The sequence below is a fragment of the Scyliorhinus torazame genome, chromosome 1 (assembly GCF_047496885.1).
Source record: "Scyliorhinus torazame isolate Kashiwa2021f chromosome 1, sScyTor2.1, whole genome shotgun sequence".
Lineage (NCBI taxonomy): Eukaryota > Metazoa > Chordata > Chondrichthyes > Carcharhiniformes > Scyliorhinidae > Scyliorhinus > Scyliorhinus torazame.
Window position 1 is genome coordinate 5206699 of NC_092707.1, and position 18752 is coordinate 5225450.

Sequence of the window (18752 nt, forward strand, 5' to 3'; positions counted from 1 at the left end):
CAGTGAAAATGGAGGCGGACACTGGCACAGCCATTCCATTGGTACCAGCAGCTGTTTGCCAAGAGAAACTATGACAGATTTTGTTAAAACCCTTAAAGATAACACTTAAAATCTATAAATGCTGTCCTAACCAGTGATGCCCACATCCCATAAATGAATTTTAAAACAAACACAGGAGAAGTGATTCCGTTGAGGTGCTGTCGGGATGTAAATGTGCAGCTAAATGGACAGACCGCAGATTTGTTAAAGTAACTATCCAGCCCTAATGGAGGGAACTTGGCTGGAGAGAATCAAGCTAAACTGGGCTGAGGCAAATCACATATCAGATGATTTGATATCATCTGATATGATATTAAGGCCAACCAAAAGCTTAAAGGAACAGAAAGTAGAAGCTGCTAAAAAACAGTTCTAAAAGTGGCTGTGGCCGAGGCTCAGCCTGGCAGTGCTGGTACCAAGGTGACAAAGTGGCTGTGGCCGCGCTCAGGCTGGCAGTGCTGGTACCAAGGTGACAAAGTGGCTGTGGCCGAGGCTCAGACTGGCAGTGCTGGTACCAAGGTGACAAAGTGGCTGTGGCTGAGGCTCAGGCTGGCAGTGCTGGTACCAAGGTGACAAAGTGGCTGTGGCCGAGGCTCAGGCTGGCAGTGCTGGTACCAAGGTGACAAAGTGGCTGTGGCTGAGGCTCAGATTGGCAGTGCTGGTACCAAGGTGACAAAGTGGCTGTGGCCGAGGCTCAGCCTGGCAGTGCTGGTACCAAGGTGACAAAGTGGCTGTGGCCGCGCTCAGACTGGCAGTGCTGGTACCAAGGTGACAAAGTGGCTGTGGCCGAGGCTCAGACTGGCAGTGCTGGTACCAAGGTGACAAAGTGGCTGTGGCTGAGGCTCAGACTGGCAGTGCTGGTACCAAGGTGACAAAGTGGCTGTGGCCGCGCTCAGGCTGGCAGTGCTGGTACCAAGGTGACAAAGTGGCTGTGGCCGAGGCTCAGACTGGCAGTGCTGGTACCAAGGTGACAAAGTGGCTGTGGCTGAGGCTCAGACTGGCAGTGCTGGTACCAAGGTGACAAAGTGGCTGTGGCCGCGCTCAGGCTGGCAGTGCTGGTACCAAGGTGACAAAGTGGCTGTGGCTGAGGCTCAGACTGGCAGTGCTGGTACCAAGGTGACAAAGTGGCTGTGGCCGCGCTCAGGCTGGCAGTGCTGGTACCAAGGTGACAAAGTGGCTGTGGCCGCGCTCAGGCTGGCAGTGCTGGCACCAAGGTGACAAAGTGGCTGTGGCCGCGCTCAGGCTGGCAGTGCTGGTACCAAGGTGACAAAGTGGATGTGGCTGAGGCTCAGACTGGCAGTGCTGGTACCAAGGTGACAAAGTGGCTGTGGCCGCGCTCAGGCTGGCAGTGCTGGTACCAAGGTGACAAAGTGGCTGAGGCTCAGACTGGCAGTGCTGGTACCAAGGTGACAAAGTGGCTGTGGCTGAGGCTCAGCCTGGCAGTGCTGGTACCAAGGTGACAAAGTGGCTGTGGCTCAGCCTGGCAGTGCTGGTACCAAGGTGACAAAGTGGCTGTGGCTGAGGCTCAGACTGGCAGTGCTGGTACCAAGGTGACAAAGTGGCTGTGGCCGCGCTCAGACTGGCAGTGCTGGTACCAAGGTGACAAAGTGGCTGTGGCCGCGCTCAGGCTGGCAGTGCTGGTACCAAGGTGACAAAGTGGCTGTGGCCGCGCTCAGGCTGGCAGTGCTGGTACCAAGGTGACAAAGTGGCTGTGGCTGAGGCTCAGACTGGCAGTGCTGGTACCAAGGTGACAAAGTGGCTGTGGCCGCGCTCAGGCTGGCAGTGCTGGTACCAAGGTGACAAAGTGGCTGTGGCCGCGCTCAGGCTGGCAGTGCTGGCACCAAGGTGACAAAGTGGCTGTGGCTGAGGCTCAGGCTGGCAGTGCTGGTACCAAGGTGACAAAGTGGATGTGGCTGAGGCTCAGACTGGCAGTGCTGGTACCAAGGTGACAAAGTGGCTGTGGCCGCGCTCAGGCTGGCAGTGCTGGCACCAAGGTGACAAAGTGGCTGTGGCTCAGCCTGGCAGTGCTGGTACCAAGGTGACAAAGTGGCTGTGGCTGAGGCTCAGCCTGGCAGTGCTGGTACCAAGGTGACAAAGTGGCTGTGGCCGAGGCTCAGCCTGGCAGTGCTGGTACCAAGGTGACAAAGTGGCTGAGGCTCAGACTGGCAGTGCTGGTACCAAGGTGACAAAGTGGCTGTGGCTGAGGCTCAGCCTGGCAGTGCTGGTACCAAGGTGACAAAGTGGCTGTGGCTCAGCCTGGCAGTGCTGGTACCAAGGTGACAAAGTGGCTGTGGCTGAGGCTCAGACTGGCAGTGCTGGTACCAAGGTGACAAAGTGGCTGTGGCCGCGCTCAGACTGGCAGTGCTGGTACCAAGGTGACAAAGTGGCTGTGGTCGCGCTCAGACTGGCAGTGCTGGTACCAAGGTGACAAAGTGGCTGTGGCTGAGGCTCAGACTGGCAGTGCTGGTACCAAGGTGACAAAGTGGCTGTGGCCGCGCTCAGGCTGGCAGTGCTGGTACCAAGGTGATAAAGTGGCTGAGGCTCAGGCTGGCAGTGCTGGTACCAAGGTGACAAAGTGGCTGTGGCCGAGGCTCAGGCTGGCAGTGCTGGTACCAAGGTAACAAAGTGGCTGTGGCTGAGGCTCTGCCTGGCAGTGCTGGTACCAAGGTGACAAAGTGGCTGTGGCCGCGCTCAGGCTGGCAGTGCTGGTACCAAGGTGACAAAGTGGCTGTGGCCGAGGCTCAGCCTGGCAGTGCTGGTACCAAGGTGACAAAGTGGCTGTGGCTCAGCCTGGCAGTGCTGGTACCAAGGTGACAAAGTGGCTGTGGCCGAGGCTCAGCCTGGCAGTGCTGGTACCAAGGTGACAAAGTGGCTGTGGCCGCGCTCAGCCTGGCAGTGCTGGTACCAAGGTGACAAAGTGGCTGTGGCCGAGGCTCAGACTGGCAGTGCTGGTACCAAGGTGACAAAGTGGCTGTGGCTGAGGCTCAGACTGGTAGTGCTGGTACCAAGGTGACAAAGTGGCTGTGGCTGAGGCTCAGACTGGCAGTGCTGGTACCAAGGTGACAAAGTGGCTGTGGCTGAGGCTCAGCCTGGCAGTGCTGGTACCAAGGTGACAAAGTGGCTGTGGCCGCGCTCAGGCTGGCAGTGCTGGTACCAAGGTGACAAAGTGGCTGTGGCCGAGGCTCAGGCTGGCAGTGCTGGTACCAAGGTGACAAAGTGGCTGTGGCCGAGGCTCAGGCTGGCAGTGCTGGTACCAAGGTGACAAAGTGGCTGTGGCCGAGGCTCAGGCTGGCAGTGCTGGTACCAAGGTGACAAAGTGGCTGTGGCCGCGCTCAGGCTGGCAGTGCTGGTACCAAGGTGACAAAGTGGCTGTGGCTGCGCTCAGACTGGCAGTGCTGGTACCAAGGTGACAAAGGCTCAGCATATGTAACAAATGTGGCTCAGGATCGAGAACAGAGGGCGAAGAGCTTACACTAGTTGCATGTAAATGCTTTGACAAAAATTAAGGTCAAATGTACGCTAAAAATTCAACGAGCATGTCTGGAATATAATTTACCTGCTCCCTTTGTAAATTCTGAACCGCAGAGGAACAAGAAATTGAGGTGCATTACGAAACGCCTCACCTTGAGTTCATTGGAAAGAACATTCTGTTTGGAAAAAAAACTGCCACTTCCTTCGTGCAACAATGGACAACAAGAATAAAAAGATAAAAGCAAACAAAAAGATTGCTGATCGTAAACAACAGCAACAAAAGGAGCCAGCACAGAAATTCCTGAAGGATATTTGGAAGGGAGTTGCTCTCGATGACAAATGAAAAGGGTTGGAGCGGCTCAGAGTGCAGTCTGCAACACAAATATTCCTTTCCTATTTCACTCTGTACAGCAGATGAAGTCCAATGAACATACCAACAGCAAAAAGAATTACTGTCACCTGACTTTGCTCAACAACCTGACCCTAAAGACTAAGTTTGATATGTTCATTATGGGTGAGAACCATTTTGGAAATCCTCCGGAGCAATAGATTCAACCAGATAGTTTAGAAGTTGCATTTCAGAAGCGTGAGGGTGAATGCAGTAAGAATGAAACCTGGAAGGGAGAGATGCAGTGTCTGTTGGAGGCACGCCACAATCTGGAGAATGCACCTCAGGCTGTGCCATAAGCTTCAGGTATGAGGCCATGCTATGCAGCCTGGAGGGACAGCAGTTAGCAACTAAAACAAAACAGATTGGCTGTCTGGGACAAGAACAAAGAATTACACCTCCAAAGTGAAGGCTCTGAAAAACCAACTGAATCAGGTTTTGCGACGTAAGAACAGGGCTAACCTCATGTTTTCATAAACGTCCAGAAGCATTGGCAAGGCACTATACCACCAGTGAGAAGTGAATACCTGCCATCATATTAGCACAGACAGAACCGGTCTCCTACACTGTCCAACTCGGGAATTTGTTGTGTGGAGAAGACACGCTGATCACCTTTTAACAGCTAGAACAAGGTTGCCAGAGACAGAGTCAACTGAGAGTCCCAAACAAACTGTGTCAAGTGAAGACCTGTAAATAAATAATCTTTATTGTCACTAGTAGGCTTACATTAACACTGCAATGAAGTCACTGTGAAAAGTCCCTAGCCCCCACATTCCGGCACCTGTTCGGGTACACAGAGGGAGAATTCAGAATTCTTAGGTGGTATGGGAATTAAACCAGTGCTGCTGGCCTTGTTCTGCATCACAAAACAGCTATCTAGCCCACTGAGCTAAACCAGCCCCCATACACACCTGAAAACCTGACAATACCAGAAACAACTGTCAAGGGCATTTCAACACCGAGTCAACCTCCAAACATCAACTCCAGTTGAGGCAACAACGAACAATGTCCAAACTACACCAAAAACACCAGAGATTACAGTCAACATGAAAAAGCAGATGCCTGAGGTTCTCTGACAACCACACAGGAATCAACATCCTCTAAAACGTCTAACTTATTGATTGTTGTGTTCGTTAATTGTTCATACTTTGAATTTTGATTGTTAATGTTATATAATAATCTTTATTGTCACAAATAGGCTTGCATTAACTGCAATGAAGTTACTGTGAATCATAGAATCATAGAATTTACAGTGCAGAAGGAGGCCATTCGGCCCATCGAGTCTACACCGGCTCCTGGAAAGAGCACCCTACCCAAGCCCACACTTCCACCCTATCCCCATAACCCAGTAACCCCACCCAACACCAAGGGCAATTTTGAACACTAAGGGCAATTTATCATGGCCAATCCACATAACCTGCACATCTTTGGACTGTGGGAGGAAACCGGAGCACCCGCAGGAAACCCACGCAGACACGGGGAGGATGTGCAGACTCCGCACAGACAGTGACCCAGGGGGGAATCGAACCTGGGACCCTGGAGCTGTGAAGCAATTGTGCTATCCACAATGCTACCGTGCATCCATGTTGTTCCTATTTGGAACAAAGTCGCTTCAAGAGTTTGATTATGTGACGTACTGATGATGTCATTGGCAGTTTGGGCGGGCTAACAACCAGTCTGTTCTTGCAGCCTGAGAGAAAACACCTTTCCAATAAAGTTCTTGTTTGTACCTTTGTGCTCTGCAAGCCTATCCTTTGAAAATGCCACATCTTTTTTTTCACTCTTTGCAAACCATTCCTCAGTCAGGATTACAGACTTACAATTGATTTTTGGTTCCTCCCTCAGGGCACTAATTGAGATGGCCTGTGGTAATTTATTTACCAAATTGCACTTCAAGGACTTGTATATTAAATAAATCAATTTCTCTCTCTCTCTGTCCTGATGGCAGTTGTTATTGTGGGAAATGAAGTGCAACAGTACATAGCTCTGCTGTAATTCCAATATTAAGCCTCAGTATATCAGCAGGTGAAAGTTCACTTTCCTTGTCAGAAATCCATTGATTGCAATTTAGTGCAGGTTTTAAAATATTTTAAAATAAGTAAATCATCACCTCTACAAAAATAATAATGTGAATGTCAGACAAATGCTTCAGCATTCACTCGCTGCTACCACAGAGTGTCATTAATGTTCTTTCTATTATTTCCAATGTTTATAGATTCTTGAGTTTACATATTTACGTGGGTGTTGCTCACTGGAATAGTTCAAACAATTTTGTTTTCATGGAATGGAAGATTAAGTGAAAGATTGCTTTGATTTTTGAAAAACCTGTTTCTTGCCAGGATAACATGACACTGATTATTGCTAATTCCTCCGTGTGCCGCACTTGCAGTGATGTTTGCATCAAACTGCTGAAAGCTGACACCGAAATCTGCCTCTGAGAGAGGGAGTTAAGGAAAATAAGTGAATTTGCTTTCAGATTGACTTATTCCAGGAAACTAAATCATTCACAGCATCATAAGAAGCATCATAATTAAACACAGCAGAACAAAAATATTCAACATTATTAAAACATTGTCGTATGAGGCATGTAGCTTGCATATTAAAAGCCATTTCTGTTGTGTTTATTTTCCATATAATATGCATTCTATGCATCATAGAACATAGAACAATACAGCGCAGTACAGGCCCTTCGGCCCACGATGTTGCACCGAAACAAAAGCCATCTAACCTACACTATGCCATTATCATCCATATGTTTATCCAATAAACTTTTAAATGCCCTCAATGTTGGCGAGTTCACTACTGTAGCAGGTAGGGCATTCCACGGCCTCACTACTCTTTGCGTAAAGAACCTACCTCTGACCTCTGTCCTATATCTATTACCCCTCAGTTTAAAGTTATGTCCCCTCGTGCCAGCCATTTCCATCCGCGGGAGAAGGCTCTCACTGTCCACCCTATCCAACCCCCTGATCATTTTGTATGCCTCTATTAAGTCTCCTCTTAACCTTCTCTCCAACGAAAACAACCTCAAGTCCATCAGCCTTTCCTCATAAGATTTTCCCTCCATACCAGGCAACATCCTGGTAAATCTCCTCTGCACCCGCTCCAAAGCCTCCACGTCCTTCCTATAATGCAGTGACCAGAACTGTACGCAATACTCCAAATGCGGCCGTACCATAGTTCTGTACAGCTGCAACATGACCTCCCGACTCCGGAACTCAATCCCTCTACCAATAAAGTACGAAGTCTTACAACACCAGGTTAAAGTCCAACAGGTTTGTTTCGATGTCACTAGCTTTCGGAGCGCTGCTCCTTCCTCAGGTGAATGAAGAGGTCTGTTCCAGAAACACATATATAGACAAATTCAAAGATGCCAAACAATGCTTGGAATGCGAGCATTAGCAGGTGATTAAATCTTTACAGATCCAGAGATGGGGTAACCCCAGGTTAAAGAGGTGTGAATTGTACCAAGCCAGGACAGTTGGTAGGATTTCGCAGGCCAGATGGTGGGGGATGAATGTAATGCGACATGAATCCCAGGTCCCGGTTGAGGCCGCACTCATGTGTGCGGAACTTGGCTATAAGTTTCTGCTCGGCGATTCTGCGTTGTCGGGGGTCCTGAAGGCCGCCTTGGAGAACGCTTACCCGGAGATCAGAGGCTGAATGCCCTTGACTGCTGAAGTGTTCCCCGACTGGAAGGGAACATTCCTGCCTGGTGATTGTTGCGCGATGTCCGTTCATTCGTTGTCGCAGCGTCTGCATGGTCTCGCCAATGTACCATGCTTCGGGACATCCTTTCCTGCAGCGTATGAGGTAGACAACGTTGGCCGAGTCGCACGAGTATATACCGCGTACCTGGTGGGTGGTGTTCTCACGTGTAATAGTGGTATCCATGTCGATGATCTGGCACGTCTTGCAGAGATTGCCATGACAGGGTTGTGTGGTGTCGAGGTCACTGTTCTGAAGACTGGGTAGTTTGCTGCAAACAATGGTTCGTTTGAGGTTGCGCGGTTGTTTGAAGGCAAGTAGTGGGGGTGTGGGGATGACCTTGGCAAGATGTTCATCGTCATCAATGACGTGTTGAAGGCTGTGAAGAAGATGACATAGTTTCTCCGCTCCGGGGCAGTACTGGACGACGAAGGGTATTCTGTCGGATGTGTCCCATGTTTGTCTTCTGAGGAGGTCGGTCCGGTTTTTCGCTGTGGCGCGTTGGAACTGTCGATCGATGAGTCAAGTGCCATATCCCGTTCGTACGAGGGCATCTTTCAACGTCTGTAGATGTCTGTTACGCTCCTCCTCGTCTGAGCAGATCCTGTGTATACGGAGCGCTTGTCCACAGGGGGTGGCTTCTTTAATGTGTTTAGGGTGGAAGCTGGAGAAGTGGAGCATCATGAGGTTATCCGTGGGTTTGCGGTAAAGCGAAGTGCTGAGGTGACCATCCTTGATGGAGACGAGTGTGTCCAAGAATGCAACTGATTTTGGAGAGTAGTCCATGGTGAGTCTGATGGTTGGATGGAACTTATTAATGTCATCGTGTAGTCGTTTCAGTGATTCTTCGCCGTGGGTCCAAAGGAAAAAAATGTCATCGATGTATCTGGTGTATAACATCGGTTGAAGGTCCTGTGCGGTGAGTAGGTCCTGTTCAAACTTGTGCATGAAGATGTTGGCGTACCAATAAAGGCCAACACCCCATAGGCCTTCTTCACCACCCTATCAACCTGGGTGGCAACTTTCAGGGATCTATGTACATGGACACCTAGATCCCTCTGCTCATCCACACTTCCAAGAACTTTACCATTAGCCAAATATTCCGCATTCCTGTTATTCCTTCCAAAGTGAATCACCTCACACTTCTCTACATTAAACTCCATTTGCCACCTCTCAGCCCAGCTCTGCAGCTTATCTATATCCCTCTGTAACCTGCTACATCCTTCCACACTATCGACAACACCACCGACTTTAGTATCGTCTGCAAATTTACTCACCCACCCTTCTGCGCCTTCCTCTAGGTCATTGATAAAAATGACAAACAGCAACGGCCCCAGAACAGATCCTTGTGGTACTCCACTTGTGACTGAACTCCATTCTGAACATTTCCCATCAACCACCACCCTCTATCTTCTTTCAGCTAGCCAATTTCTGATCCACATCTCTAAATCATGCTCAATCCCCATCCTCCGTATTTTCTGCAATAGCCTACCGTGGGGAACCTTATCAAACGCTTTGCTGAAATCCATATACACCACATCAACTGCTCTACCCTCGTCTACCTGTTCAGTCACCTTCTCAAAGAACTCGATAAGGTTTGTGAGGCATGACCTACCCTTCACAAAGCCATGCTGACTATCCCTGATCATATTATTCCTATCTAGATGATTATAAATCTTGTTTCTTATAATCCCCTCCAAGACTTTACCCACTACAGACGTGAGGCTCACCGGTCTATAGTTGCCGGGGTTGTCTCTGCTCCCCTTTTTGAACAAAGGGACCACATTTGCTATCCTCCAGTCCTCTGGCACTATTCCTGTAGCCAATGATGACATAAAAATCAAAGCCAATGGTCCAGCAATCTCTTCCCTGGCCTCCCAGAGAATCCTAGGATAAATCCCATCAGGTCCCGGGGACTTATCTATTTTCAGCCTGTCCAGAATTGCCAACACCTCTTCCCTACGTACCTCAATGCCATCTAATCTATTTACCTGGAGCTCAGCATTGTCCTCCACAACATTATCTTTTTCCTGAGTGAATACTGACGAAAAATATTCATTTAGTATCTCGCCTATCTCTTCAGACTCTACACACAACTTCCCATCCCTGTCCTTGACTGGTCCTACTCTTTCCCTAGTCATTCGCTTATTCCTGACATACCTATAGAAAGCTTTTGGGTTTTCCTTGATCCTTCCTGCCAAATACTTCTCATGTCCCCTCCTTGCTCGTCTTAGCTCTCTCTTTAGATCCTTCCTCGCTACCTTGTAACTATCCATCGCCCCAACTGAAACTTCACACCTCATCTTCACAGAGGCCTCCTTCTTCCTCTTAACAAGAGATTCCACTTCTTTGGTAAACCACGGTTCCCTCGCTCGGCACCTTCCTCCCTGCCTGACCGGTACATACTTATCAAGAACACGCAGTAGCTGATCCTTGAACAAGCTCCACTTATCCAGTGTGTCCAACACTTGCAGCCTACCTCTCCACCTTATCACCCCAAGTCACGTCTAATGGCATCTTAATTTCCCTTCCCCCAGCTATAACTCTTGCCCTGCGGTGTATACTTATCCCTTTCCATCCTTAACGTAAACGTCACCGAATTGTGGTCACTGTCCCCAAAGTGCTCACCTACCTCCAAATCCAACACCTGGCCTGGTTCATTACCGAAAACCAAATCCAATGTGGCCTCGCCTCTTGTTGGCCTGTCAACAAACTGTGTCAGGAAACCCTCCTGCACACACTGTACAAAAAACGACCCATCTAATGTACTCGAACTATATCTTTTCCAGTCAATATTTGGAAAGTTAAAGTCTCCCATAATAACTACCCTGTTACTTTCGCTCTTATCCAGGATCATCCTCGCCATCCTTTCCTCTACATCCCTAGAACTATTTGGAGGCCTATAGAAAACTCCCAACAGGGTGACCTCTCCTTTCCTGTTTCTAACCTCAGCCCATACTACCTCGGAAGATGAGTCCCCATCTAGCATCCTCTCCGCCACCGTAATACTGCTCTTGACTAGCAGCGCCACACCTCCCCCTCTTTTGCCTCCTTCTCTGAGCTTACTAAAACACCTAAACCCCGGAACCTGCAACATCCATTCCTGTCCCTGCTCTATCCATGTCTCCGAAATGGCCACAACATAGAAGTCCCAGGTACCAACCCATGCTGCCAGTTCCCCTACCTTATTTCGTATACTCCTGGCATTGAAGTAGACACACTTCAAACCACCTACCTGAACACGGACCCCTCCTGCGACGTCAAATCTGAGCTCCTGACCTCTATACTCTCATTCTCCCTTACCCTAAAACTACAATCCAGGTTCCCATGCCCCTGCTGCATTAGTTTAAACCCCCCCCCCCCAAAGAGCACTAACAAATCTCCCCCCCAGGATATTTGTGCCCCGCAGGTTCAGATGTAGACCATCCTGTCTGTAGAGGTCCCACCTTCCCCAGAAAGAGCCCCAGTTATCCAGAAATCTGAATCCCTCCCGCCTGCACCATCCCTGTAGCCACGTGTTTAATTGCTCTCTCTCCCTATTCCTCATCTCACTATCACGTGGCACGGGCAACAACCCAGAGATAACAACTCTGTTTGTTCTAGTTCTGAGCTTCCATCCTAGCTCCCTGAAAGCCTGCCTGACATCCTTATCCCCTTTCCTACCTATGTCGTTAGTGCCAATGTGGACCACGACTTGGGGCTGCTCCCCCTCCCCCTTAAGGACCCGGAAAACACGATCCGAGACATCACGTACCCTTGCACCTGGGAGGCAACATACCAAACGTGAGTCTCTCACGCTCCCACAAAATCTCCTATCTGTACCCCTGACTATCGAGTCCCCAATTACTAATGCTCTGCTCCTCTCCCCCCTTCCCTTCTGAGCAACAGGGACAGACTCCGTGCCAGAGGCCCGTACCCCATGGCTTACCGCTGGTAAGTCGTCCCCCCCACAAGTATCCAAAGCGGTATACTTGTTTCTCAGGGGAACGACCGCAGGGGATCCCTGCACTGACTGCTTTTTCCCAGTCCCTCTTACAGTTACCCATCTATCTCCAATCTTTGGTGTAATTAATTCCCTGAAGCTGCTATCTATGACCCCCTCTGCCTCCCGAATGATCCGAAGATCTTCCAACTCTAGCTCCAGTTCCCTAACTCGGTCTTGGAGGAGCTGGAGATGGCAGCACTTCCTGCAGGTAAAATCAGCAGGGACACTAACGGCATCCCTCACCTCAAACATCCTGCAGGAGGAACATTGCACTCCCTTCCCTGCCATCCCTCTAACTTTCTAACAAGATCTGGGTAACAACTAAATTAAATTTGTTATATAAAAAAAATATATTAATTACAATAATAAAATATGGTACTTACCTCACACCAAAGGGTTTTATTATTAGGTTAGAGGAGGAGGGCGGGTGGGAGACACTACACGTGTAGTGTCTCGGGTTTCCTCTCCACCAGAATTTATTGGTGAGGGTCTTCCCGGAAGTCCGCGGGTTGACTTCCTGTTCCCGCCTTAAACACTAAAATTTAAAAAAAAAAAAAAAAAAATTTAAAGGAGAGACTTACCTCCCAGAAATCACTTCTGCACTGCCCCCGCTGAAATGGACTAGCCTGCTCCGCTCCTGCTGAAATCGACTTGGCCTGCAAGGTAAGTAAGTTAATCAGTACTTACCTCACCCAGGCAGCGACCTTTTAAACGGTCCCCTCTGCCTCGCAGCTCCCGCGCTTTTTCCAATTCCCGCGCTGTTTCTAAGGTCCCGGCTCTCACTCCCGAACTAAACAGCTGACCTGCAAGGTAAGTAAGTTAATCAGTACTTCAGATACTACATCTTGACAAACACATGGATAGGATGGATCTAGAGGGATACGGCACAAGGAAATGCTCAGGGTTTGGCCATGGGTGGTAGTATCATGACCGGCACAGGCTTGGAGGGCCGAAGGGCCTGTTCCTGTGCTGTATTGTTCTATGTTCTTTGTTATGAGGCATGTAACTTGCATATTAAAAGTCATTTTTGTTGCATTGATTTTATTTCCGATACTACAGAGTAATTCCTTAAAACCCGGGGAAACAATTTGCATCACTTTGGTTTCAATTGTAAGCTTAAAAAATTCTTGTCCCTGAGGACACAGGAGGAGACCATTTTGCTCCTCGAGCCTGTTCTGCAATTCAGTAAGATCGTGGATGATCTGTGACCCTGCTCCATATAACTACCCATAACCCTTAAGTCCTTTGGTTTACAAAAGTGATAAATTGTCATTTGCTGCAGACAGTTCCAAGCAACCTTTCCATGTCGAACTTCACTCTCCCAAGGCCAGATTTTAATTTTTAGGCTGTATCCCCTTGTTCTAGATTCTCCAAAGAGCAGAAATAGGATCTATCTAATAGATCATAGATCATAGAATTTACAGTGCAGAAGGAGGCCATTTGGACCATCGAGTCTGCACCGGCTCTTGGAAAGAGCACCCTACCCAAGGTCAACATCTCCACCCTATCCCCATAACCCAGTAACCCCACCCAACACTAAGGGCAATTTTGGACACTAAGGACAATTTATCATGGCCAATCCACCTAACCTGCACATCTTTGGACTGTGTGAGGAAACCGGAGCACCCGGAGGAAACCCACGCACACACTGGGAGGATGTGCAGACTCTGCACAGACAGTGACCCAAGCCGGAATCGAACCTGGGACCCTGGAGCTGTGAAGCAATTGTGCTATCCACAATGCCACCGTGCTGCCCCTCTATCTGTTCTCTTTAACATCTCAGAAACATTGATCAAGTCGCCCTAGGTCTTCGAAATTCCCAGAAATACAAACCTAGTTTGTGAAGCAGTTCTATAACAGCTGGATATATTTTGTTCCAAGCTCTCCTCATGCACTGGGAGATATTACTGTACCGTTACAAATTGGAAGTAAAAGAATGAATGCCAAGCAGGAGGGGGATCTATGAAAGTCGGAGACGTAGCAAAAGTGCAGTCAAAAGGAAGGATTTTGGAGGTTTTTAACAGTGGGGAAAGATTACTGGCATGGCAGAGAGATTCAGAGTGGGTTACAAAAATTAGTGGTGGAATTAATGGTGGCGTGAAAGGAATAATCTAGTGTTGCTAAGTTTTGGTTGGTTCACTTAGCTCTGTTTTGTAACCTTTGCTCTCGAGTCGCCAGGTATCTTTATGATACCGCCACGAGGTTCAAGTTCGAGTAATGACCAATAACTCAATACACCGATTAGTAAGATTTAAATCAAAGTACATTTATTATACACAGTAATCGCTACTCATGCACAAATTCTACGTCTAAGCTACTTCTACAACTAACAGGCCTGTACTTAACTTCGGGCTGGCCCACCAGGTCAGGGGAACAAATGGCCTTTCGTTCGGATCTGAGTCTGCGGGATTCGAAGTTGGTACGGATTGATAGGAGCGCCTATCTCGTAGCGAGCGTTGACTTAAGACTTACGATCTCTCGGCGGCCGCTGGACCGGTCACAGTCAATGTTGGTTCGCGTTGCTGAGTGACCCGGTCAAGAAGAAGAGGGACGATTTGAACTTTGGGGCTTAACTTTATAGTCCCCAGGGGCTTCCCGCCTTTCGGGGCGGACCCTGTACCTGGTTCTAGGTGATTGGATTTTGTTCCAATCGCTTGGTTCGATTTCTCCAATACTGGAGCGATTCCCTGATCGATGGGCGGTCTTGAGGTGTCCGTTAACCTCTTTTGTGTTGGCTCATGCTGGCGCCGGGGAGTCTGGCTTAGTTTTGTTTGTCCCAAATGTTGCTATTGTTCCCGGGGATTGCTCATTAGTATGTAGATGGCTGCTACATTATTATGCTGATGGTTGCTGGTATCGATGTTGTCTGGCCCTTTGCAGAGCTAAATACACAGCAAATTTGCACCTGCTGGTTTCTGCCTGTGTTGGCTGAATTTCCCTTCAGTTGCCGTTCGCCTTTTTAAATCGGGACTTGGCCGACTTAGGTGGCTACACTGGTAACAGAGAGAAGTGCACATGTGGGACATAATGCTGGAAGAGATCACTTGTGTAATAAAAGGGAATTTATGTGAAGACAAAGATATTTACTGGGGCAAGGAGGACCGTTTGAGATTGATGGAGTGTGAGAGAGGCCATGGGCTAGGATGATCTGAAGGACATGCACTTCATGGATGCATTTGGAACGTTTGATTTGAGGTGGCTAAAGACACAGATCAGGCAACGGTGGGGCATAGCAGTGTTGAAATGGGAAAAAACAGACTTGGTGTTGGAACTGATGGGAGATTGGAAGTTCAGCTCAAGGTCAAAGGGTTTCTGGACCTCCTGACACCATGGTATCTTGGAGAGATATTGATCAAATCAGTGCTGTACAAACTGAGAGAAAATTGTATTTGTTAAATTATATACATGTTTCCTTTAGTAAAAGTAAACAACATTAACCATGCTATCTATGTTAATTTCCTTAGATACTTACTATGTATGTGAGGCAGCTGTTGTGACGTCGACAAGTCAGTGATGCCTCTCTGACTTCCTCCCTGTAACTTGAAAGCAAGTGGAAGCTGTGTACTACCAGGGTGAGTAGCTGTGCTCCAAAGATCTAGTTTTCCCTGTCTCTTTGATAAATGTCTAGTGGTGGAGGGAAATGAATGAGCTCACAGCAAAAAGGTATACAAGATTAGTAAGTTCAGAATTTTGTTCTGCATTAAACCATTGTCTTATCTCTGCTGTTTGCTAGATGTTGCGCAAAGCGGTAGTGACTAATTCATTCTTGGTGTCGGCATCAGGCTTATATATAGGGTAGTGAGGAAGCATGATAAGATTCTATGGTCCAATGGTTTATTGATACAGGCAGGAACTGTATCTGATTTCAGGCTTTTCTCTTGTTCCTGTTGGGGAATTTCATTTGTACAGCTGAATTAGTCTGCTTGTGTGAAACGAGAATGTTTTTAGGTAAATAATGCGAAGTGAAGTTAAAATGAGCATTTTGCTGACCTAACATGGTTTCATAATCATTACAATTGCTGCGCATAACTTTATGCTCACCCTCAGGTGTTACAAGTGTGTGGAACAAGAATTAGTGCTTGGCTGAATTAAACACTGAAGAGGTGAATGAATCAAAGTAGTTTTATTCAACAGCATTTTGTATTTATACAGCACCTTTAATGTAATTAAACCTTCCAAGGTGCTTCACAGAAGCAATCAAATGGTTCATCCCCCCCCCCCACCATCCCTCGCCCCAAAGCTAACGATCTACGACTGCCAAATGTCAAAGCCAACACACTTAAATACAATTTTCATTAATGAAAAATCAGCGTGTCTGAAATCCAGGGCAAAATAATTTGCATCGGTGAATGGAAAATTCAGGTTGCATTTCAGGTTTGTGCTCTTCTGTATCACTGGAGGGCAACAGAATTGAATTGCGTTTATTGCCTTTGAGGCTTTTTTTTTGCTCATGCTTTTGTTCTTTTTAATTTGCTAAGTCATGGTAAGCTTTCCTCCCCCTTCCTCTTCGATACAACAACTTTGCTGAAGCTGTGGTGACCCATCTTGTTGCTCTTGCTCTCCCCTTTAAACAGCACATTTCCAGTTTTGCCGTATGACTCTTTCTCTACTTTCCCTTGCTCCATTGTTGCCTCTCTTGAGTACGCAGACTTCCTGGTTGCTAGCCTACTTGCACATTGTCAGGCTGACTACTTGGTGGCCTGCAGGCTTTAGGCTCATGCCTGTCCACCTGGGGGCATCTCGGTTTGGACTGATATGTTTCATTGATGGCTTAGCTCAGGTTATCTAACACAAATCAGACTGGGGATCACATTTCAGTCTAGTGGCATGTATTACTCTGCTTGTTCTCCTATTGCATAAGTGTTCTTGATGGAAGTGTACTTTTCAAAATGCGTTTACTTTGAGATGTTGCTGAAGACAAACTCAGTGTTTAGAATATGAGTGATGTCAGTATCACAAAATACATGCAGCTGTGCAAGGGCCCATCTGAAATGAATATTTTAAAGTTATTCCTGTGATAGTCGGGGTTTTGAGTAAAATATTTCCTGAGAGAGACTTGTAGAGTTTTACAACACAGGAGGTGGCCCTTTGCTGTTCTTTTCATCGCTGCAAAGGAAATGCGTAGAAATGTTTTTTACAGATCTTATCTGCATGCTGAATTTGTGGTTTGATTGTGTTTTGGTGCATTTTATCGAGCAGTAGTTGGTAATTTGATGATGAGAAGATGATGTATGATGGTGCTGCACAATGAAGTTTGAATTTATGGAAACACAGACTTAAAAAATGTGGTAGTGGTGTATAAACAAACAAAGAACAAAGAAATGTACAGCACAGGAACAGGCCCTTCGGCCCTCCAAGCCCGTGCCGGCCATGCTGCCCGACTAAACTACAATCTTCTACACTTCCTGGGTCCGTATCCCTCTATTCCCATCCTATTCATGTATTTGTCAAGATGCCCCTTAAATGTCACTATCGTCCCTGCTTCCACCACCTCCTCCGGCAGCGAGTTCCAGGCACCCACTACCCTCTGTGTAAAAACCTTACCTCATACATCTCCTCTAAACCTTGCCCCTCTCACCTTAAACCTATGCCCCCTAGTAATTGACCCCTCTACCCCGGGGAAAAGCCTCTGACTATCCACTCTGTCTATGCCCCTCATAATTTTGTAGACCTCTATCAGGTCGCCCCTCAACCTCCTTCGTTCCAGTGAGAACAAACTGAGTTTATTCAACCGCTCCTCATAGCTAATGCCCTCCATACCAGGCAACATTCTGGTAAATCTCTTCTGTATAGTGGAGAGATATCTTGTTAAACTCTACATACTTCTGCAGAGGAAATTATTTTTGTTATACTTTTAGAATTTCTCCAGAGCTCAAAACCACACTTCCTTTCAGAAAAAGTGTTCAATATGAAGCACAATTTGTTGCTCACACAATGTGTTGTCCAGAAAGCTCCACTTCTCATGTTTACAAGTTTCTTAAACAATTGTGGATCTCATTTGTAATATTTAAATAATTTCACAAAACTCTGCAGTCAAATTTTAAAAGGATTCGTACAACACAGTATCGGAAGGAATTCTTGAGGGCGGTGGTTGTTAAACTTACTCTGGCTGTAATTATTGATGGTGCCACGATGGGCCGAATGCTGTAAATCTTTCAGTTACTCTGTCCAAAGCAATTCCATAACCTGCTGCAATGAGAGCAACCCTTTCAGTCAAAAATTCTACCTTAGCAGGAGTTTATATGCAGCTTACAATAAACCTCGATAAATGCACATATGCTGGTTTATTATGCAATAGCAATTGACACCCACAAATACTGTAATCGTATTTTTTTTAATGGAAACAAACTTTAAACTATTTGGAAAAATATGCATGCAAAGTGGACAAAATCGGGACAGCAGGAAGCCATTCAATACCTGCAGTCTGTTCTATCATTTAATTAGATCATGGACGATTTGTACCTGAACTCTGTTTATTCCATGTCCCTTGATACTCTTGCATAAAAAATACATAGATAAATACAGAATAGAAACATGCCAATTGACAATATTAGCAAAATCAAGTTTAAATTGATCCCAGCATCAACAATCTTTTGTGAGAAAGAGTTCTAGATTCTCACTGCCCTTTTGAAAAGTGCTGCCTAATTTTACTCTTAATTAAAAAAAATATATTTTCATTCCGGCATTTTCCAGTTTATAAACAAAACACAACAGTCATTAAACATTATACAATTCTCATAATAAACAACTGACCTACCATCCCACCCTGTATGTCCCGTTTTACATTTACAAATCAACCCCCCCCCCCCAAAAAGAAATACTGCTGGCGATTACAAACTCTTGAAGAAGGAGATAAACAGCCCCCACCTCACGTAAAACCCCATCTCCGACCCCCTGACGGTAAACGTAATCTTCTCCAAATGCAGGGATTCTGACTGCTCACCCGCCCACGCCATCATCTTTGACAGTTCTGGAGCCCTCCACCCGAGCAAAATCCTCCTCTGGGTTATCGCTGCCCAGGTGCCACCTTTACCCCTAAAATCTCTGCCATTGTCCCAGAAAAGGATCCCAAAAATTCACCAATTTTGGACAGGACCAGAACATGTGTGTGTGGTTCACCGGCCCTTTAAACACTGCTCACATCCGTCCTTCGTTCCGGAAAGA

At 47.1% G+C, this 18752-nt stretch overlaps 1 protein-coding gene across 7 annotated transcripts in view; it reads left to right on the forward strand.

Annotated features, from left to right (window-relative positions):
* pitpnm2 (phosphatidylinositol transfer protein, membrane-associated 2) overlaps nt 1–18752 on the forward strand; it is a 764809-nt gene that overhangs the window by 184874 nt on the left and 561183 nt on the right. For all 7 annotated transcript variants that reach the window (XM_072515369.1, XM_072515519.1, XM_072515564.1 and 4 more), the window contains exon 2: nt 15053–15160. The gene's annotated coding sequence lies outside the window, so the exon portion shown is untranslated. The remainder of the gene's footprint in view (nt 1–15052; nt 15161–18752) is intronic.